The 23,857-nt window shown below is 47.2% G+C and overlaps 3 pseudogenes; all 3 read left to right on the forward strand.

Moving 5' to 3' along the window:
- Positions 1-10,466: 10,466 nt before the first annotated feature.
- Positions 10,467-10,585, forward strand: LOC143937014 (5S ribosomal RNA; annotated as a pseudogene).
- Positions 10,586-14,114: 3,529 nt separating this feature from the next.
- Positions 14,115-14,233, forward strand: LOC143937469 (5S ribosomal RNA; annotated as a pseudogene).
- A 322-nt stretch (positions 14,234-14,555) lies between these two features.
- On the forward strand, positions 14,556-14,674 carry LOC143937293 (5S ribosomal RNA; annotated as a pseudogene).
- The last annotated feature ends 9,183 nt before the right edge of the window (positions 14,675-23,857 follow it).

The raw sequence follows: 23,857 nt of genomic DNA on the forward strand, positions 1-23,857 counted from the left end.
GGGGGAGGGAAAGGAGGGAAGGGAAGGGTGGGAAGGGGGGGAAGGGAGGGGGGAAACAGGGGAGAGGGGACAAACATGCAGAAATGTCAAGTCCTTTAGCGCACTCCCACCAGCAAACACCCGGACCCCATAAATTTGAACTCCTCCCCTCCATGGTCACCACATCAAGATGAAAGAGGAGCAGCCCTGGTCGGTGCATGGAAAATCCGGCAGGCAAGGGGCTGGGGCCACCATCCCTCCATCCAATGGGAGACTTCACCCGAGCAGCAGTCCTAGGGCCCGCCAATTAGTGTCTCTCCTGCATCGCCATCGGGGGCTGTGTAGAGCATCCAGAGGGAGGCTGGGACCGCCCAAACAGTAAGGGGTAAATCCTCCAGGGGGGTCCTGAGTCACCCTGGAGGGAAGCAGTGTCTCGTACCAATAGGCTCAATAAATAAGTCATCCAGGGTCCCCGAAAGCTGCAGAAGGCAATGTCAGCAAAGAGTAGGTGGGAGCCAGAGGGGGGGACAAGGGGCGCATCCAGGGGGAGGGGACACATATGCGGGAATGTCAAGCCCTTCCAGTACAGCGCATTAGGTATCACTCAGACCCCCCAAAGTGCAACTCCCCCATCTAAGGTGAAGACTCCAGAAGGGAAGATGAGCCGCCCTGGTCTGTACATGAAAGAACCTGCTGCCAAGGGGTTGGGGCCATCATCCCTTCCTCCAATGGGAGATGCCACCGGAATGAAAGCCCTGTGTCCTGTCAAGTGGTGCCCCTCTGACAATGTCGTTGTGGTATATGTGGAGCATCCAGGGAGAGGCAGGGACCACCCAAACAGTGAGGGGTAAAGCCTCCAAGGGGGACCGGTGTCGGACAGGAGGATAGCTGTGTCTTGTACAAGTTGGTTAATTAGACAAGTCATCCAGTGTGTTCCTGTGAGCAGCGGAAAGAAAGGTCGGTAAGGATTATGAATGGGTGGGGGCCAGGGAGTGCATAAAACTGCCACCAGATGACCGGGGCAGAGAGGGCAAGGGGATGAAACTCAGATCTGGTAGGTGGGGGCGGGGGTGAGGAGTGTCCCTCATATTACTCACGTTGGCCATACCTTGAAGCTGAGCGCTCTGCATACCCAGGACGTTCTTCTGTATAATCTAGCCTATCTGTATACATTAGCCTGTCTTTAGTACACATTAGTCGGTCCTCTGTATACACTAGTCTGTCTGTATACACTAGTGTATACAGATAAATTAGATTATACAGAAGAACGTCCTGGGTATGCAGAGATGGAGGCTAGGGTATACAGAGAGAGAGGCTAGAGTATGCATACTTGCTAGTGTATACAGACGGACTAGTGTATACAGAAGACCGGCTAGTTTATATAGGGAGGCTAATGTGTGCAAAAGACAGGCTAGTGTATACAAATAGGCTAGATTATAGAGAAGAACATCTTGGGTATGCAGAGAGAGAGGCTGGGTTACACAGAGAGGCTGGTGTATGCAGACTTGCTAGTGTATACAGACGGACTAGTGTATAGAGAGGCTTGGGTATACAGAGAGCTAATGTATAAAGAGCAGCTAGTGTATACAAAAGACATCCAAGGGTATAAAGAGAGACTCGTGTATGCAGAAGACCGGCTAGTTTATACAGAGAGGCTAAAGTGTACAAAACACAGGCTAGATTATACAGAAGAACGTCATGGTTATGCAGAGATGGAGGCTAGGGTATACAGAGAGAGAGACTGTGTTATACAGAGAGGCAGGAGTATGCAGACTTGCTAGTGTATACAGATGGACTAGTGTATACAGTAGACCGGCTAGTTTATACAGAGAGGCTAATGTGTACAAAAGACAGGCTAGTGTATACAGAAGCGCTAGATTATACATAAGAAGGTCCTGGTTATGCAAGAGATGAAGGCTAGGGTATGCAGAGAGAGAGGCTTGGTTACACAGACTTGCTAATGTATACAGACGGACTAGTGTATACAGAGGACCGGCTAGTTTATATAGAGAGGCTAATGTGTACAAAAGACAGGCTAGTTTATACAGATAGGCTAGATTATACAAAAGAACGTCCTGGGTATGCAGAGATGGAGGCTAGGGTATACAGAGAGAGAGTGAGGCTGGGTTACACAGAGAGGCAGGAGTATGCAGACTTGCTAGGGTATACAGAGAGAGAGGCTAGAGTATGCATACTTGCTAGTGTATACAGGGGGACTAGTGTAATACAGAAGACCGGTTAGTTTATACAGAGAGGCAAATGTGTACATAAGACAGGCTAGTGTATACAAATAGGCTAGATTATAGAGAAGAACGTCCTGGGTATGCAGAGATGGATGGCTAGTGTATACAGATAGGCTAGATTATACAGATAGGCTAGATTATAGAGAAGAACGTCCTGGGTATGCAGAGAGAGCAGTTGGGTTACAAAGAGAGGCTAGTGTATGCAGACTTGCTAGTGTATACCGGTGCACTAGTGTATACAGAGAGGCTTGGGTATACAGAGAGCTAATGTATAAAGAGATGCTAGTGTATACCGACGGACTAGTGTATACAGAGGACCGGCTAGTTTATACAGAGAGGTTAATGTGTACAAAAGACAGGCTAGTTTATACAGATAGGCTAGATTATACAGAAGAACGTCCTTGGTATGCAGAGATGGAGGCTAGGGTATACAGAGAGAGAGAGCGAGGCTGGGTTACACAGAGAGGCAGGAGTATGCAGACTTGCTAGTGTATACAGTAGACCGGCTAGTTTACACAGAGAGGCTAATGTGTACAAAAGACAGGCTAGTGTATACAGATAGGCTAGATTATACAGAAGAAGGTCCTGGTTTATGCAAGAGATGGAGGCTAGGGTATGCAGAGAGAGAGGCTTGGTTACACAGACTTGCTAGTGTATACAGACGGACTAGTGTAGACAGAGGACCGGCTAGTTTATACAGAGAGGTTAATGTGTACAAAAGACAGGCTAGTTTATACAGATAGGCTAGATTATACAGAAGAACGTCCTGGGTATGCAGAGATGGATGGCTAGTGTATACAGATAGGCTAGATTATACAGATAGGCTAGATTATACAGAAGAACGTCCTGGGTATGCAGAGATGGAGGCTAAGTTATACAGAGAGAGAGGCTAGAGTACGCATACTTGCTAGTGTATACAGATGGACTAGTGTATACAGAGGACCGGCTAGTTTATACAGAGAGGCTAATGTGTACAAAAGACAGGCTAGTGTATACAAATAGGCTAGATTATAGAGAAGAACGTCCTGGGTATGCAGAGATGGAGGCTGGGTTACACAGAGAGGCTAGTGTATGCAAGCTTGCTAGTGTATACAGACGGACTAGTGTATACAGTAGACCAGCTAGTTTATACAGGGAGGCTAATGTCTACAGAAGACCGGCTAGTGTATACACATAGGCTAGATTATAGAGAAGAACGTCCTGGGTATGCAGAGATGGAAGCTAAGGTATACAGAGAGAGAAGTTGAGTTACAAAGAGAGGATAGTGTAGGCAGACTTGCTAGTGTATACCGGTGGACTAGTGTATACAGAGAGGCTTGGGTATACAGAGAGCTGTATATGTATATGTATAAAGAGATGCTAGTGTATACAAAAGACAACCAAGAGTAGACAGTGAGGATCGTGTATACAGAAGACCGGCTACAGAGAAGCTAATTTGTACAAAAGACAGGCTAGTGTATACAGATAGGCTAGATTATACAGAGGAAGGTCCTGGGTATGCAGAGATGTAGGCTAGGGAATCCAGAGAGAGACTGTGTTACACAGAGAGGCTAGAGTATGCATAAGAACGGCTATTTTTTTTTTACAGATAGGCTTGTGTATACAGAAGACAGTCTGGGGAATTCAGTGAGGCTAGTGTATGCAGAGAAGCTGGGACACCAAGACTATTGTAAAAAGAAGGCAGGCTAGTGTATATAGATTACGGGCACCTGTATACAGAAGACAGAGAGGCTAGTCTATATTGAGTGGCTGGTGTACACAGAGAGATTAATGTATACAGAAAAGCTAGCGTGTAAAGAAGACAGGACTTTATTTTTTGCTAATGCAACTACTTTTGAAACATATAAAGTGCTTTTTTCATATTTTGGTGCTGTTAAAAAGTGGTGTATTGTCAGTGGTGATATCAATGTGACAGTTAATGTGGAGAACTACAACTATTCAAAATAGAGCAAAAGAGTGCTAAGTTTATTTTGTTAAGTCATTGACTGATAGACGTTAAGTAATTGGCCGTTATTGGTTTGGCAGTACATGGTTTATTTTGATGTAAGATAGTTTTATTCTCTACTTATAGCCGAGTTTTAGACGACTTTATTATTAGCATTATTCGCATTATTCATATATATTATGCAGAGTGTAAGTATTGCAGTGAGACGATATTGCTTTTAAAAGATTTGTATTATTATACATAGCATTGTTAGCAGACCAATAGGACAATTTACATGGCTTAATATTGCAGAGCGTAATTTATCAGGAAAGAGATTCAAAGCGTTAGTTGCAGTAGCTTCATAAAACTGAGAAATCGTTGCATTACTCTAAATTTAAAATATGTTCCGGCAGCACTGAAAAGACGATATTAGATGAGTGATCTACACATTTCGTTTACTATTTCACTATACCGGCTAAATGTTAATATGTGCTGCGTGTAAGGTAGAAATTTGATGGTTTAGTGTGAGCTGGTTTACCAGGATTTAGAGATAGTAATCTGTTTATACTAGTAATAAATATAGCAAAATAACTATAACGGGTTTAAGTGGAAATACACGAAATAACAGCAACAACGTGTGTAGGTTTTTATCAATCAAGTTCATTACGTGTCTTTAATCATGTAGTGAATATACCCCAATATTGGAGCACAAGGATGAGAAAGCATAATAACTAACAGAGGATGACATGGCAAAAAGACAAACTGCATTAGAAATGTGAATATGAATTAGAGTTGAAATGCCAATCGCCACGGCTACGTACAGCAAAGTGTGAGCTAAGCAGCTAAATATTCTGCAATAGCAGAGATTAAGTATTGCAGTCGAAATGAGATCGGAAGCGTTAGTTGCAGTAGCTCCAAAATGACTGAGAAATCATTTCATTACTCTAAATGTAAAAGTTATCCCGGTAGCACTGAGTGGACTGATATTAGATGAGTGATCGTTGTAGTACAAATTCAGTTTCCTATAGCAGAGAGGTACCAGCTAAATGTGAGACGAGCAATTAAACTGTTCACGGTAGCATTGCATTACTCTTAATATGTGCAGCGTGTAAAGAAGCAATAAGATGGTTTTGTATTATCCTAAAATTAGCAGTATACGTAATAAAGGTGAGTAGGTAACCTGGATTTAGACATAGCAAACTCTATAATCTAATTTAGCAAAATTAGAAAAGATAATATTGAGAGAGTATATACAGGTCGAGTTTAAGTGGAAATACACAAAATATCTAGCTTATATCTAGCTTATCTTTACTCAATAGAGCGTTGCAAAGAAATACCAAGGCAGAATGTCGGAATAGCAATTAGATGAGATGATTGCTGTAATCATGAAATATCAGCAAAGCCTAGGTTAATATCGGATGAGAAAGTATAATACCTGGCAAAGTATGACATGGCAAAGAGACAAATTGCATTAGAGATGTGAGATGGACATGAAATGTCAATCCCCATTGGTTACTTACATGTAAACGCGGCTACATACAGCAAAGTGTGAGCTAAGCAGCTAAAGGGTATTTAAGAGTAAATTGACGTAGCTTGAAAATTCCAACGTGTAAATCGTTCCATTAATTATGTTACGCACGAAGACGGCTTACACTGACTGTTTTCCGTTTCCACTGGTCATCGGCATAATGTATCAGTAACCATGAACATTAATAATGATAGACAGCTTACATTAGGATGTAAGCATGATGTGAATGTAAAATGAATGTAAAATAGTTGCATTATGTGTTATTAATGTATTGCTATGCTTTGCTACTGCAACCACTTCTCAATCAAGTAAACCGTCCCACTGCTTTTCTCACATTTTGCCGCTGTTAAAAAATGTGTTGCAAGTGTTATGTGTTACAAATGGTTATCAGTGTGACAGTTAATGTGGAGAAGAAGTAATACACAAAATAGAGTCAGAAAGAGAATCCTATTGCATAGAGGTAGCGAGAGATGGTTGCATTAATCTTAATGTGCAGTGTGTAAAAGGTTTTAAAAAGATGGTTTTGTGTGACTTTTGCTTTAACGTAAAATTAGCTGTAGACATTATAACTTGTTACAATGATTTAGAGATAGTAATCTCTATAAAATAATAATAATAAGTATAGCAAAACAAATTAGGAAAATTCTGAGGCAGTATGTATAGGTCGATATATAGTGAATACACAAAAGGGATCAAGGGATAGTAGCAAAGTCAAGGGATAAATGCAAAGGTACTCTATTTAACAGTAAATTGACGTAGCTTGCAAATTCCAACGTGTAAATCGTTCCATTAATTTTGTTACGCACGAAGACGGCTTACACTGACTGTTTTCCGTTTCCACTGGAAAGAGAATCCTATTGCATAGAGGTAGCGAGAGATGGTTGCATATGGCAGAAAGACGGCTTACACTGCTTTTCTCACATTTTGCTGCGGTAAAAAGAAATTGTTTTGTCACTGTGTTTTAACTGTGACAGATAAGGTGGAGAAAAAGAAGTAATACAGAAAATAGAGTCAAAACGTGGAAACGTTTATTTGTCATGACAGCTGATACTGGTTGAGCAATAAAACTGTTTTATTAAGATGTAAGACTAGTTTTATTCTCTACATGTAGGCTTTTAACCGAGTTGTATAATATAGGCGACCAATAGGACATTTAAATGGCTTAATATTGTAGGGAGGAAGTATCGCTGTTCAAAGGTAAGAGATTGAAAGCTTAGCTTGAAAATGGCCAAGAAATAGTTGCGTTAGTCTAAATTTAAAGGATATGCCGGTACCAATGAGAAAGCTTATTTATTGACTAGTTGATCTTTGCATTACACAATCCTATTATTATTATTATTATTATTATTAAGATCATAGTGCAGAGAGATACTCAGTTAATGTCAGAGATACTCGGTCAATGTCAGAAAAGCAATAAAACTGTTTACATCGTTGCATACAATAGCCTGTCTTCGATATACACTAGCCTATGTTCTGAATACACTAGCCCGTCTTCTGTCTTCTGTATGCCCTAGCCTGTCTTCTGTATACATTAGTCTCTCTGTATAAACTAGCATCTCTGTATACCCCAAACTGTCTTCTGTAAAAACTTGTCTCTCTTTATAGCCTGTCTAGCCTTTCTTCTGTACACACTAGCTTCTCTGTATACACTAACCAGGCTTCTATATACAATAGCTTCACTCTATGCACTAGCCTCTCTGTATAATCTAGCCTCTCTATATACCCTCTCTCTATATATAGTGTTCTGCCTCTCCGTAGTGGTAGCCTCTCCGTAGAAGCCAGCCTTTATTCTGTATTCACTAGCCTTTCTTCTGTATGCTGTAGTCTTTTATATATACTAGCTTCTCTGTACACCTTTGCATCTCTGTAATACACTAAACCCTCTGTATACCACAGCCTGTCTTCTGTATACACTAGACTGTAAACACTAGCTAGAATACACCAGCCTGTCTTCTGTACCCACTAGACTCTCTGTATACACTACCCAGTCTTCTGTATACACTGTCAGCTTGGATGTATACCCAAGCCTGTCTTCTGTATACACTAGTCTCTCTATATCCACTGTCCTATCTGTATACACTCGACTCTCTCTATACACTAACCTCTCTATATACACTAACATCTTTGTATATACTAGCCTCTCTTTAAATTAGCCTCTCTGTGTACCCCAGCCTCATTGTTTACTCTAGCATCTCTGTATACTCAAGCCTATCTGCATTCACTAGCCTGTATTCACTAGCCTTATATATACTAGCTTCCTGCTTCTCTGTACACCCTTGCATCTCTGTACACTAGACTCTCTGAATACACTAAACCCTCAGTATACCACAGCCTGTCTTCTGTATACATTAGACTGTAAAAACTAGCTAGAATACACCAGCCTGTCTTCTTTACCCAATAGACTCTCTGTATGCACTACCCAGTCTTCTGTATACACTGTCAGCTTTGATGTATACCCAAGCCTGTCTTCTGTATACACTAGTTTCTCTATATGTACTGTCCTTTCTGTATACTCTCGACCCTTCTCTATACATTAACCTCTCTATATACACTAACATCTTTGTATATACTAGCCTCTCTTTAAATTAGCCTCACTGTTTACTCTAGCATCTCTGTATACTCAAGCCTATCTACATACACGAGTCTTCTGTATTGTGTATTAACTAGCCTTTCTTCTGTATGCTGTAGTCTTCTATATATACCAGCTTCTCTGTACACCCTTGCATCTCTGTAAACACTGTGTAAACTAGCCAGTCTTATGTATACACTCGCCGACTGTATACACTAGACTCTCTGAATACACTAAACTCTCTGTATACCACAGCCTGTCTTCTGTACACACTAGACTGTAAAAACTAGCTAGAATACACCAGCCTGTCTTCTGTACCCACTAGACTCTCTGTATACACTACCCAGTCTTCTGTATAGAATGTCAGCTTTCATGTATACCCTTTCTGTATACACTAGCTTCTCTATATGCACTGTCCTTTCTGTATACACTCGACTCTCTCTATACACTAACCTCTCTATATACACTAACATCTTTGTATTTGTCTTTAAACTAGCCTCTCTGTGTACCCCAGCCTCACTGTTTATTCTAGCATCTCTGTATACTCAAGCCTATCTACATACACGAAACCTGTATTCTGTATTCACTAGCCTTTCTTCTGTATGCTGTAGTCTTCTATATATACCAGCTTCTCTGTACACCCTAGCACTGTAACAGTACTAGGTTCCTGTATTACAGAAACAGAACACCAGCAATAAGGTGTATACTGTGCAGGAGGCACACAACACCGACTCTAACTTCTGCACTGCAGATGCATGTATTGCAGAAATTGAACACCAGTAATAAAGGGTAGCTTCAGGTGTGTACTGTGCAGGAGGCACATAACACCCATTGTAACAGTGCTAGGTTCCCAAGCAGTAAAGACACTGTCCCTGCCTATCGTCCTCTTTCCCTGACCACCGCAACACACTATACAAGGCCGCCATTCTGGCGGCCTTATATAGTGTGGGGTGTGTACTAAACCCCCCTGAGCTATAATTGGCCGCAGGAATCCTGCCTGTGGTGAATTGTGGCTCTCCTCACACAGGATGTCACATCTGTTCTTATTATATAGAACCTATTATGCTCCTCGTAAACTTTTTCAGTTTGGCCAAACGGCCGGACGCAAGTTGCCCCCGGTGCGGGAACATGGGGGGAGACATGATGCACATGTTTTGGAGATGCCCGAAGTTGATCCGCTACTGGACAGAGGTGACAGGAACCATTGATCGGGTGGTTGGAACCCTCCACCATGATGGAGGCAAAGTATTGTCTCCTGGGATTAGTTGAAGGAGTTGGAAACCCGGGAAGTAGCCAGATGGCAGTTCTGAGATGCCTATTTCAGGCAAGGAAACTGATTGCCCAACCCTGCTTAGCCTCCAATGTTGGCAATGACTTGGTTTTTTTCGCTTGTTTCCCAAGATGACCATGTTGGCGTTTGTCAAGATGGTTGAGAGTGCCCGAAGAGATCGCCTATGGCCCCATCACCTTGAAAGTGCCTGATCTTGTCTGATCTCGGAGGCTAAGCATTGTCGGGCCTGATTAGTAACTGGATGGGAGACCAACTGGGAATACCAGGTGCCGTAGCATTCTTTTTATGTTGTTGGCGTTGACATGCTTTTTTTTTTCCGCTTGTTTCCCAAGGTGATCATCTTGGCATTTGTCAAGAGGGCTGAGAGAGCCCAAAGAAATCTCCTACGGCCACATCCCCCTGAAAGCGCCCGATCTCATCTGATCTCAGAGGCTAAGCAGGGTCCGGCCTGGATAGTACTTTGACCTGTTTTTCTTTCGCTTGTTTCCCAAGGTGACCATTTTAGCATCAGTCAAGAGTTTTGAGTATGTCCCAAAGCGTTCGCCTGAGGTCACATCACCCTGAAAGCGCCCGATCTCAGAGGCTAAGCAGGGTCTGGGTCAGATGGGAGACCGCCAGGGTCTATGTTGTTGGCGTTGACCTTTTTTTTTCACTTGTTTCCCAAGATAACCATCTTGGTATTTGTCAAGAGGGTTGAGAGTGTCTAAATAGAACACCTATGGCCACATCACCCTGAAAGTGCACAATCTCATCTGATCTCGGAGGCCTAGCAGTGTACGGCCTGGTTAATACCTGTATGGGAGACCATCTGTGAATACCAGGTGCCGTAGGCTTCTTTTTATGTTGTTGGCATTTACCTGTTTATTTTCGCTTGTTTCCCAAGGTGACCATCTTGGTGTTTAACAAGAGGGTTGAGAGTGCCCAAAGAGATCACCTACGGCCCCATCACCCTGAAAGCGCCCAATCTCATCTGATCTCAGAGGCTAAACAGTGTCGGGCCTGGTTAGTACCTGAATGGGAGACCGCCTGGAAATACCAGGTGCCATAGACTTCTTTTTTTGTTGTTGGCTTTGAACTGTTTTTTTCGCTTGTTTCTCAAGGCGACCATCTTGGCGTTTGTCAAGAGGGTTGGCCGTGTCTTGAAGAGACACTTACGGCCACATCACACTGAAAGCACCCGATCTCGTCTGATTTCAGAGGCTTAGCAGCATCAGGCCTGGTTAGTACCTGGATGGGAGACTGCCTGGGAAGACCAGGTTACATAGAAGGATCTGGTCTGGTAGTGTCTTGATTGGGAGATCGCCTGGGAATACCGGATGCCGTAGGATTCTTTTTATGTTGTTGGCTTTGACCTGTTTTTTTTCCCTTTTTTCCCAAGGTGACCATCTTGGCATTTGTCAAGAGGGTTAAGAGTGCACAAAGAAATTGCCTACGGGCACAACACCCTGAAAGCGCCCAATCTCGTTTGGTCTCAGAGGCTAAGCAGGGTTGGGCCTGGTTTGTACCTGGATGGGAGACCGCCTGGGTTTTCCAAATGCTGCAGGCTTCTTTTTATGTTGTTGGCATTGACTTGTTTTTTTTTGTTTGTTTCCCAAGGTGACCATCTTGGCGTTTGTCAAGAGGGTTGAGCGTGCATTTGATCTCAGAGGCTAAGCAGGGTTGGGACCTGGTTAGTACCGGGATGGGAGACCGCCTGGGATTTCTCGATGCCATAGGCTTTTTTTTTAAGTTGTTGGCATTGACTTATTTATTTTTTTTGTTTTATTCTTTTATTAAGTATAAGTAGAACAATATAAATATAACAGTCAACCATACAGCATGACCCAGGGTCACAATTACATGCTAACAAAAAATAGGCAGCCAAATAACTCTGGGTTCTCAGAGGGGAGTCCTACAGTTTCATGCAGAAAATAGAGAAACCCCACCTCCGACATGTAGTACAGTATAACTAGTGCAGCTCAGTTCGGACAAATGTAATCATGGAGAACAACTGGGACCACAGCGAGCCAGCTTATCATGACCTACGTGAACCAGAGCAAAATATGAGCCGGTCATGTCCAGAACCCTGGGGTTCTTCTGGGTCCCGAAGGCTAGTAAGGAGACAAGGCATAGTCAAAAGGGAGGACGGGGGAAGAAGAGAGTGCAAAGACGGAGAGAGAGGAGGTGGGGGGATGGCGACGGGGAAAAAAAGAAAAATAAAGACAAAAAGGAGGGGGGGAATGCCACCCAGGGCAGACATGGCCTACGTAGGTAAACGTTAGATGTTCAGTCGTTTTCTGGGACGGAGGCACTGCTCACCTCCCGAATGTAGTCTCGAGTACCAGTAAAATACGTCCAGGGCCTCCATGTAACACTAAATGCCTCTTCAGTGTTGTGAAGGGTGGCGGTCAATTCTTCCATCCGGAGAATATGATTGACTTTGGAATACCACAGCACCTTGGATGGGGGCTGAGGCTGCCTCCACAGTGCGGGAATGCAGGCCCGGGCGACATTCAGGAGTTGCATCGTGAGGGTTTTTTTGTATTTTCAAACAGGCTGTTCGGTCAAGTGTAGAAGGCACGCTACTGGGAACCCAAAAGTTCCTCAAGGTCGGGCATGCCCAGAAAAGGTGTCCCATGGTCCCCATATCTGAATTTCACCTCCAACAAACATCCGGGATCGATCTATCCATTTTATTCAGAAGGTATGGGACTCTATACCAGCGTGAGACTATCTTGTATCTTGATATTGGTTTGCGATGGAAGCTTTATGTACTAAGGTCAGGATCTTCCCTATCTGTTGTGGGGTAAATGTGATGCCTAAGTCCCTCTCCCATTTGTGGATAAATGGTGGGGGTCGACTCCTCCTCCTGACTACTCAATAGGTTGTACAGGAGGGAGAGGGTGTGTCGCACAGGTTCCCTTTTGTGACAGATGGATTTATAGGGTGTCAGGTCTCTAGGAGTGTAGGGGGCCCTTTGTATGGCCAGAAGAAAGTGACGAAGTTGATAAGCACTAAACAAGTCAAGCGGAGGGTCAGAAAGCTCGGCGACAGTTTACGTGGTCGGGAGCCCTCCCGTGGGCCACACCTCTCCCAGACGCTGTTTCCCCACCACTGTCAACTGTCGCAGTTTCTTGTTGGTAAATCCCGGTGGGAAGTCTGGATTACCTATAACCGGAGTCATTGGTGATGGCAGGGGAGCAATGTGTGTGCAGCGGAACAACCTCCGCACAACAGCCAACGTAGCTCCCACTACGGGGTGACCTCTGAGGTCTTTTGGTAGGGAGGACAGGAGCCACGGGGAGGTCAATAGGGGAATGGATCCATCCTCAATCTCCATCTCCACCCACTGCTTGTGTGGGCCATTACAATGCCAATCAACGACTCTCGCTAGCAGAGTCACTCTGTAGTATTGTCTGAGATCTGGGAGACCCAGACCCCCCTTGTCCTTTGGTCTGGCAAGCAATTGCAAACGGGCTCTGGGCGGTTTGCGCGCCCAAATAAAGTCCCGGAGCAGCACCTGCAGTTGTCTGAAAAAAATTGGGGGTAACCGGATCGGTAATGTCTGGAACATGTATAAGATCCGAGGGAGGGCCATCATTTTGAATGCATTACAGCGCCCGAACCAGGTCAGTGTTAAAGCATTCCAGTTTCCCAAATCAGATTTCAGTCTATCCAGGAGAGGGACAAAATTAAGCAGGTACAATTGCGCTAAATCCGCTGCGATGTCAACGCCCAGTTAACGTATAGATTTTTCAGCCCAGTAGAATGGAAAAGAGGAGCGGAGCCTCTTGGCCTCACCATCCGGAACCGATATATTCAATACATATAGGCTGCCGTGTCGCTGTAGAGATGCAAGTATTTTGGGAAGCAAAATGTGTGGATTGGAGACGGAAAAAATTAGATCGTCAGCGTACGCCGCAATTTTGTGGTGTGCCGAGGGTTTGGATATGCCAGTAATATTCGGGTCATTCCGAACGTGACACATAAGTGGTTCCAGTGTCAGAATTAAAATGAGGGGAGACAGAGGGCACCCCTGCCTCGTCCCATTAGTGATGGGGAAAGAGTCCGAGCACCACTCGGTCACCCGTACCGCTGCCGATGGCGTGGAGTAAAGCGACATTACCCAGCTCATCATGTTGGGGCCAAGACCTATATGTTCCAGGGTGGCCTGCATAAAGTGCCAGGCCACCCTGTCAAAGGCCTTCTCCGTGTCCGTTGACAACATAAGCAAGGGCCTTCCCTGTACATGCGCCGCATGGATTAAATTGAGGACTCGGGCCGTATTGTCTCTAGCTTCCGACTTATTTTTATTTTTTTGCTTGTTTCCCAAGGTGACCATCTTGGCGTTTGTCAAGAGGGTTGAAAGTGCCTGAAGAGATTGCCTACGGGCACATCACCCTGAAAGCACCCGATCTCGTTTGATGTTGGAGGCTAATAGAGTCGGGCCTTGTTAGTACCTGGATGGGAGACCGCCTGGGAATACCAGGTGTCGTAGACTTCTTTTTATGTTGTTGGCGTTGACCTGTTTTTTTTTCGCTTATTTCCCAAAGTGACCATCTTGGTGTTTGTCAAGAGGGTTGAGAGTGCCTGAAGAGATTGCCTATGGCCACATCACTCTGAAAGCACCCAATCTCGTCTGATCTTGGAGGCTAAGAAGAGTCGGGCCTGGTTAGTACCTGGATGGGAGACCACCTGGGATTACCAGTTATTGTAGGCTTCTTTTTATGTTGTTGGCGTTGATTCGTTTTTTTTTTTTTGCTTGTTTCCCAAGGTGACCATCTTGGCATTTGTCAAGAGGGTTGAGAGTGCCCAAAGAGATCGCTTACAGCAGCATCACCCTGAAAGAGCCCTATCTCTTCTCTTTTCTGAGGCTAAGAAGGGTTGGGCCTTGTTAGTACCTGGATGGGAGATGGCGTTGGAATACCAGGTGCCGTATTCTTCTTTTTATGTTGTTGACATTGACCTGTTTTTTTTTCACTTGTTTCCCAAGGTGACCATCTTGGCATTTGTCAAGAGGGTTGAGAGTGCCCGAAGAGATCACCTACGGCCCCATCACCCTGAAAGCGCCCAATCTCGTCTGATCTCGGATGCTAAACAGTGTCGGGCCTGGTTAGTACCTGGATGGGAGACCGCCTGGGAATACCAGGTGCCATAGGCTTCTGTTTTTTTTGTTTTTTTATTTAGTAGTATGCGACATACAATGCAAAGGCAACTTCACAGAATGTGTGATACAAATAGTTACAAACAAACGATCATATTGCATGGATATCAGAGCCAATGGTAAGAAGTCTGAGGAGAATAGCACGTGTACAGCTTTACGGTCATATCAAGATGAGATTAAAGCTCCATCTCGTTGGGATCCTCTACCACTTAAAATATTATTGATACTAGCCCTGCTACCCTCGAAGAGTTTAGATATCCATAGATAGGGGAAGAGTATTGTGTAGTAGTCAAATGGGGTCGGAACATACCATTTTCTTTTCCCTTTTTTGAGTTAAGAAGGGAAATAGTAGAACTGAAAGGAGGGAGAAGGGGAAAGAGAAGATTGGGGAAGGAAATGGCAGAAAAGGAAAAGAAGGGGTAAGGGGGTGTCGTGGGTAGAGTGGATAGTGTGGGGTCCCCTCCCAGGGAGCAAGAGACGCCCTCGGCTCACCAGCTCATCAGCTGTCCAACGTTTGGAACAGCGATCTCCAACGATCACCATGAGCTTACTATGTCTCGCGGAGGTATTCTTACGAAAAGCGAAACTGGGTCCAGTAGAACCATCTGTTCCCATGCTCCTCCGTTTTATCCCTCATTGTGGCAGTCAGGTCTTCCATTCGTTCAATATCATTTACCCTTGCGAACCACTGGGTCACCATTGGAGCAGATTGCTCTTTCCACTGACTTGGGATGCAGGCCCTAGCTGCATTGAGGAGATGTTTAAGTAAGGACTTATGATAACGCTTTCTCGACATAGGAGTTAGATTGAGAAGAACTGCTGCGGGATCATTGGCTAAGGAAATGTCTGTGAACTTGTGGATGAGTCTCAGGACAGGCTGCCAGAATGTTTGTAATTTAGGGCATTCCCAGAAAATGTGGAGAATGGTGCCAGTCTGTTGCCCACAGTGACAGCAGCGGTCAGATTGACCGGGGAATATTTTGGCCAACACCACCGGTGTACGATACCAGCGTGTGATCAGCTTATATGAGATCTCCTGATATTTACTGCAGAGTGACGACTTATGGGCGAAAAAGAGTATTCTGTCCTTCTGTGGTTTGGAGAATGTAGTTTGTAAGTCCCTTTTCCATTTAGCTAGGAAGGGTGGATCCGTTGAGGATTGTGCGTCTGTCAGGATTTGGTAGGACCTAGAGAGGGAAGCACGAATTGGGCCATCATCCAGGCAAAGTTCCTCGAAGGGGTGGAATTGTCTAGAGAAGAACGAATGGTTAGGTAGTGATCCGAGGAAATGGATTAGCTGTCTAGCTCTCCAGCTATCCAATGCAACAGGTACTTGCTCTAGCAGTATGGTCCCCACGGGAATCAAGCCCGTGGGTCCAAGAAATAGGGCTGCTCTCAGAAGCCCTTTCGAGGCTTGCCTGGTAAAGGCCTGGTCAGACAGGCCCGGAGGGAATCTAGGATGTCCAATAATTGGGGTCATAGGAGAAGGGAAGTTAGTCAGGTGGGAAAGGTGAAAAAAACTATCCATCTCGGCGAGCGAGGGGCCAATTAACGGGTGAGTAGTCACACAGGGCTCCAATGGTCTCCCCGCCCAAGGCAGACCAGCCAGTGGAACCCGCGCCATCTCCTGCTCTAGCTTGACCCATAGCTTCAGTTCCCCATGCCGGTGTCTTATCACATATGGTCCCCCATCGGATAGTGTCCGCTGTGTACTGCGCATGCGCAGTACACAGCAACACAGATTCCGAAAATTGCGGAGCATGAACGGCGCCTGCGCACTGAGTCCAGGTTCTATCCCCACTATCCAAGTGGACATAGAGTAAGAATATAAAAGAGGCGAGCGCAGCGAGACCGAGCCCGAAGCGTGGCGAGCAAAGCTCGCCTGCGAGGGACCCTCTAATATTCACAACCCTATGTCCGCTTGGATGGTGGGGCTACCACCTCCACTCACCGCGCAGGCGCCGTTCAGCTTCGGAGATTTTCCGAAGCTTCGTCTGCTCCGTACTGCGTATGCGCAGTACTGCGCGGACACTATATCATGGCCGGACAGTATATGGCAGAACACCGGCACCAGTCAACCACCGGTGTCATGTGCGTCGCTGTGTAATATAGAGCAGGGTCCGGGAAGCCATTACCTCCCCGCAATTTCGGTCGCAATAGCATTGTCCTACCAATACGCTTATGTTTTCCGCGCCAGAGGAACTTGATAAAGATTGAGCGAACCGCATGAAAGAAAGTCTGGGGTATTTTGATAGGTAAGGTTCATCTTCAACACATTACAGCGTCCGAACCATGACAGAGCTAGTGGGTCCCATCTTTTAAGGTTCGCTGTAAGCCCATAGGCTTCTTTTTATGTTGTTTTTTGCTTGTTTCTCAAGGCGACCATCTTGGCGTTTGTCAAGAGGGTTGGGCGTGTCTTGAAGAGAACGCTTACGGCCACATCAACCTGAAAGCACCCGATGTCATCTGATTTCAGAGGCTAAGCAGCGTCAGGCCTGGTTAGTACCTGGATGGGAGACTCCCTGGGAAGACCAGGTGCCATAGAAGGATCTGGTCTGGTCTGGTTAGTGTCTTTTTTTTTTTTTTATTCTTTATTTACGGATTGCAGGTAATACAGAGACAAACTTTAAAAGACATAGATCCCTCAGTTTTCCAGGTTAACAAAAATACATAGTTAATACTTCGTGGGGGACCGGGGGAAACCTAACAACTTATGTCAGCAGCAGCCCCAGCCGTGGCTAGGCCACCACATTATCCCACTCTAATGATCTGGCACCCCAGTGTCTACTTATAAACCAGGGCAGTCCGCGGGGCGATCCCCCTCAAGGCCCAGATTGAGGGGCCTCTAACATCGGTCACCTTCATTCTATTGGTCAAAGAGCTCAGCCGGGACCACCCCGAGGGCCGCCAACCCCTGGCTGGGAAATCGAGGGAACAAAACGAAAAGATCCTTGCAATCACCATGTATTTTAATTATACTTGGGAGTTAGGGGGTAGGGAAAGAGGGGGGAGCAAATGGGCAGGAGAAGGGGATGGGGGGCTCCAAGACAACCAACGACAACCAACGAGCAGTGTGCTCTTCCTCCCTGTCGCCTAACGCTGATGTGAGCTGTTCCATACGGTAGATGTCGCAAACTCTTGCAAACCAGTGAGACACCAGTGGAGCGGCCTGCTGTTTCCACATGCTAGGTATACATGCCCTGGCCCCACTCAGAAGATGTTTTAAGAGAGATTTATGGTACTTCTTGCTCGAGAGTGGGGTCAGATTGAGGAAGATCGCAGCTGGGTTGTTCTGGAGATCAATAGCCGTGAGGTCATAAATGATATTGAGAACCTGTCTCCAGAAATGGGCCAGTTGAGGGCATTCCCAGAAGATATGTAGTAACGTGCCGGCTTGTTCACCGCATCTCCAGCACAAAGGGCTGTGACCGGGAAACATAGCCGCCAGGACAGTGGGGGTCCTGTACCATCGGGTCAAAAATTTATAAGCTATTTCCTGGTATTTACTACATAGGGATGACTTGTGCGCAAAAAGAAGCGCGCGGTTCTTCTGGTCTGGCGAGAGCCGGATATGCAGGTCTCGCTCCCATTTTTCCACGAACACCAGGTTACCCTGGGAGAGTTGGTCAAGTAGGATGCGATATGACAGGGAAAGAGACCCTCGGGTCGGTCCCTCTCCTGAGCATACCTCCTCAAACGATGTTAGGGGTCTGCGGAATTCGCCACTGTTTGGCAAAGATTTCAAGAAGTGGGAGAGTTGGGCAAGCTTCCACTGTCCCAGGGCAGTGGTTGCTAACGCCTCGTACATAGTGGAGACCGCTGTCCACGTCCTAGGGCCAAGAAAAGAAGAGGCCCGCACAAGGTCCCGGTCAGGGTCGAGGCGGAAAGACTTTTCCGTCATGCCGGGTTCAAAGCGTGGGTGTCCAATAATAGGAGTCATGGGCGAAGGGAAACTGGGCACGCCCATCAGGGTAAAATATCTGTCTAGCTCTTGTAACATTGGCTCAATGAGTGGGTGTGCCTGCGTCGCTCCCGACCAGCCCGGTCCACTCCAGGGCAAACCTGGAAATGGTACGGATTCACGCTCCAGACGAACCCACAGCTTATCCTTCAGGTGTCTGCACCAGTCAACTACTCTGTTCATGTGCACCGCCGTATAGTACCATGCCGGATCTGGGAGGCCAATCCCTCCCTTGTCTTTTGATCTGAGCAGTAATGTTCGGCTGAGTCTTGGAGGCCTGCCCTGCCATACGTATCGAATAAAGATGGAGCGCATGGCTTTAAAAAATGATTGGGGGATTTTTATCGGTAAGGCTTGTAATAGGTACAAGAGTCTGGGCATTACATTCATTTTGAGCATATTGCATCTCCCAAACCAAGAGGTCGCCAACTTTGACCACCTCTCTAGATCTACGGCAAAAATTTTTAGAAGCGGCTGGAAATTCAATTGGAAAATCAGATGTGGGTCCGGGGGAACCTTGGTACCCAGATATTGTATAGCCCCAGTTGCCCAACGAAAGGGAAAATTAGTGCTTAGACTCGTCTGGGCGTTGGTAGACAGGGAGACGTTGAGTGCTTCCGATTTCTGTAAGTTAATTTTAAAATTTGACAGGGTGCCATATCGTCTTATTTCCGCTAAGAGATTCGGCAATGTAATGTGAGGCTCCGAGACATAGAACAAGAGGTCATCTGCAAAGGCTGCGACCTTATGGTGGTGTGAGGGGGTGTCCAGTCCCTTGATGTCTATGTTCTGCCTGATGTGGTGCAGCAAGGGTTCAAGCGATAGGACAAACAAAAGGGGGGACAACGGGCATCCCTGCCTCGTTCCATTGCCAATAGTGAAACGCGACGAGGCAAACCCATTGACCCTAACCATCGCCGTCGGTGACGAGTAAAGAGCTGTAACCCATGAAAGCATGGGGGGGTACACCCAAGCTTCGCAGGGTGGCTAGCAAAAAAGGCCAGCTCACCCTGTCAAACGCTTTTTCTGCGTCCACAGAGAGCAACATAATCGGTAGTTTAAGGCGTCTGACGCGTTCTATAACATTGATTGTCCTGGTAGTGTTGTCTCGGGCTTCCCTGTTACGAATAAACCCCACCTGATCCAGAGGTATCAGGCGTTGGAGAATGGGTGCCAACCGCTCCGCCAGTATCTTAGTGAAGAGCTTAAGGTCGCTGTTTAATAAGGAGATGGGCCTGTAGTTCGCACAGAGAAGCGGATCCTTCTCCGGCTTGAGTATGACCGAGATGCTTGCCTGCAACAGCTCCGGTGGAAAGGTCTGGCCCTCCAATAGGGCGTTAAAAGCTGACACAAACGGCGTGGACAACAGGGAGAGGAAGGCCTTATAATAAGGGACCGTAAACCCATCTGGGCCTAGTGCCTTGCCCTTGGGTGAGTCTCTTAACGCTGCCGACAATTCCTCCGGGGAGATAGGTTGCGAGAGAAGCTCTATCTCTTCCTGTGTCAGCGACGGGAGGTTTGCCGAAGCTAGGTACTCGTCAATGGCCGCTGTGCCGGCCTGGAGGGCGTCTCCTGAGTCCCGGGGGTGCAAGTTATAAAGGGCTTCATAGAAAGATCAGAAACACTCCGCTATCTCCCGTGAATCATGAAGCTTGGCACCCGAAGGGGAGGTTATGGTTGGAATGAAGGACGCGTTGCGTTGGGCACGCAGGGAGTTCGCTAGGGACCTACTACACCTGTCTCCATATTCATAATACGTCCTGCGAACCCACATGAGTCTGGTTCTAGCCTGAAAGAGAGAGAAATCTCTGATTTGTTCTCTAAGATCTCTCACCTCCAGCGCAGCAGTCGGCTGGGATTTGTGTCGTTGTTCACACGCATGCAACTTGGCAATAAGTTTGGAGAGAGCCTCAGTTTTGGCCACTTTGAGTCTATGACCATGTTTAATAAGAATGCCCCTAATGTAGCATTTATGAGCCGCCCATAACATGAGGGGGTTGGAAACAGAATCACGGTTATGATCAAAGTAACTTTCTAATTCCCTAAGCAGGTCTGCGTGGGTCTCAGGGTCCTTCAGGAGAGACTCGTTCAGTCTCCACCAGGACTGACCACGCGACTCCTGTTGTAGCTTCAGCATCAAAGAAATCGGGGCATGGTCAGACAGGGCTATGTGGCCTATCTGAGCGTCTGTGACCGCCGGGATAGCATTGTGGGTGACTAAAAACATATCTATACGTGAGTAAGAACCATGAGCGGTGAAAAAGAATGTATAGTCCCTATCCTGTGGGTGAAGCGTACGCCACACATCGATCAGTCGGTGGGAGTGTAGCAGGTCTCTTATGTGTGAACGCGTTCTCGCAGAAATCGCAGAGGTGCCCGATGATGAGTCTCTGCGGGGGTCCAAGGTGAGGTTAAAGTCCCCCCCAACGATCAAAGTACCCTCCGAGAATGCAGCCAGGGCATCCAAGCATGCTTCTAAGGCCGGCAGCTAGTCCACATTCGGCATGTATAGGTTGGCAAGAGTAAAAGTTTGCGAGTGGAGAGTTCCCTTAATGAAGAGATATCTCCCTTCACTATCGGCTTGGACAGCTAACAGGTGCCACGGCAAGTTTTTAGCAAGAAGAACACACACTCCTCTCGATTTGGAAGTAGGGGACGTGCTGTGGTGGGCCAGGGGGAAGTGCTTACTATAAAGCCGTGGTATTTGGTCTGTCCTGAAATGGGTCTCCTGGAGGAAAACTATTTGGGGCTTCATCCGCCACAATTCTGTTAGGCAGCTGGACCTTTTTTCAGGTACATTCAGCCCTTTCACATTCCAGGAAACCAGCTTCAGGGCCATGGCGGCAGTGGTACCCGGCCGGCGGTCTCCACCAGAGTCAGTAGTAGATATAGAGTTCAAGCACAGAGGAAGAGGAGGAGAAAAAGGAAAAGCAGTAACGAAGCGGAGAAGGTCCGGAGTTAGTAGGGAGGAGGAGGGTAGGAGGGGTGGGGATAGATCGGGGAATTGCTAAAGCTCCTATCAGAGAGAACCTGCCGGTTAGGGCAGAGGGGCCTAGTGGGGGAAGAGGTAAGGCACTGCAGAGGGAGGAACTCATCGGTGCAGTACCCCTCCAGCATCCCATGGTCCATGCAGTCGCAATCGGGCATGCACGGAGCTTCTTTGGCATCTTAACTACGACATCAAACGCATTATAGAACATCACTGCAGCAGGTATCGGGCAGTTAACAACAGTAGAACAGTGCATAATTAGACCAACATATTAAACTTTTCAACACAGAGTATAGATAACTTTATACCACCCAGGCACCCGCCCCTCCCCCCCCCCCCAAAAAAAAATGGAAAAAGGGGGGGGGGAGGAGAGGGGGAGGGAGCGGGAACGCCGCCCAGGGGCACCCGGGGGGCACCACCAGGCAGTCCAAAAACACAAAGAGCGCCGAGACTAGGGCAAGTGTAGATAAACAGTAACGAGAATGGTGAACAGTACCGCCAATAACTCAGGGCTTCGTCCAGGAAGTGCAGTGTCCAACTCTGTTCTTCCAATGTCCTTCCTCTCCCCTAGCGGGGGCGCTGGGAACAATGGCCCGTGGCATGGTAAACAACACAAAGCTGGATACTCCAGCCGTCTATGTTGGTAGAGAAAAAGAAAACAAAAAAAAAAAGGGTATAACACAGGAATAACGGAAAATTACTGTACTCTCTCAGGGTTCACGATCTTGAGGGGCCTGCGATCTCTGACGTTGGGATCGATGGTGGCGTCTCACTCTCTGTGGCCTGGTTGAGGGGTTGTTCGTCGGGGCCACTGCTCCCTGGGGGACAACAGGAGCCAACCAGTCGGGGACCTGAACCGAGGGCAGGCCCAAAGCCTCCAGAAAGGACGGGACCTCCGAAGGGTGTCGTAGCGCAAGGGGCCTCCCATTTTTGCGCACTATAAGGTGAAACGGATGGCCCCACTTGTATGGAATCCTCCGTTCAGTTAGGTGTTCCAGAAGGGGTCGCAGACAGCGTCTCATCTGGAAGGTCTTGCGGGATACATCTGGCAGAAGGGTGACTTGGGCCCCGTCAAAATCAATGCTGCCTTTGCGCCACGACGCTTGCAGGACATCCTCCCTAACTGAGTAATTGTGGAGACAGCATAAAACGTCACGTGGCCGGTTCTCTGTGGGGCTCCTGGGGCCCAGGGTCCTGTGGACTCTATCAATGGCTATTACTGTGTCAGCAGCGCGGTCCAGACAGGCGTTAAATATAGCTGTAACTGTGGCTTTGAGGTCTGCCTGGCCAGTGGCTTCGGGCAAGTCTCTGATCCTGATGTTGCGTCTGCGGTTGCGATTCTCAAGGTCATCCACTAGGAGTTGCAACTGTGCCACTCTGTCAGCAAGGGTATCATGTGCGGCTTGCAGGCCAGAAACATCAGTGGTCAGGGAGGTCACATCCGATGCCAGGGTGGTCACCCGCTCGTTCGTAGCCGACACGTCACGTTTGACCCCTGCGATTTCATGTCGCAAGGTCGTTTCAATCCTGGCTGCCATACAGCTAAAGTCTGCTTTAGTGGGAAGGTTTTGGAGTAAAGCTAGGATGGCCTTGTCCCCCAATAATGCCGGTGCTGGTGGCAGCGGTGGGTCCCCCTGTGTGTCTGAGGCGAGAGCAGCCTGGCCATTCGGTCCTGGGATGAGGCTTCCACTGCGGGAGGGTCTCTGGGACAGTTGGGAGTTGTGAGGGAACCAGGGTGGCAGGCCGCTATGGTCCGGGCTGTCAAGCGAGGCCATGGACAGTGAGCGTGGGAGACACGGGGACAAGTCACTAGGCGGGGAGAACGGGGGCATGTCGTGTCCCTGCATAGCAGTCTGCTCACCTTCCCTCTGTGCCTGGAGCGCCGGAGGCCGCGGGCGCCATCTTGGCTGGATCCGGCGTGGAGGCCGGAGGCTGCAGCGGGACCAAGTACCTGTCCATGGCAGCAGCGGCGGACCCCGCTCGGCTGGCTGTGTTCCGCCGAAGCGCGGGGATGTCGGCGATGCCGAAATATGCAACCAGACTGTGGTAAAGGGGTGCGGAGGGGTCACGGACCGGGAGCTCCAGAAAAGAGCGTCCTCACTCCTTCATGCCTAGGCCACGCCCCCCCTGGTTAGTGTCTTGATTGGGAGATCGCCTGGGAATACTGGATGCCGTAGGCTTCTTTTTATGTTGTTGGCTTTGACCTGTTTTTTTTAGCTTGTTTCCCAAG

Source organism: Lithobates pipiens, unplaced genomic scaffold (genome assembly GCF_037356315.1).
Source record: "Lithobates pipiens isolate NorthernLeopardFrog02 unplaced genomic scaffold, aLitPip1_a1.2 Scaffold_28, whole genome shotgun sequence".
Taxonomy (NCBI): domain Eukaryota; kingdom Metazoa; phylum Chordata; class Amphibia; order Anura; family Ranidae; genus Lithobates; species Lithobates pipiens.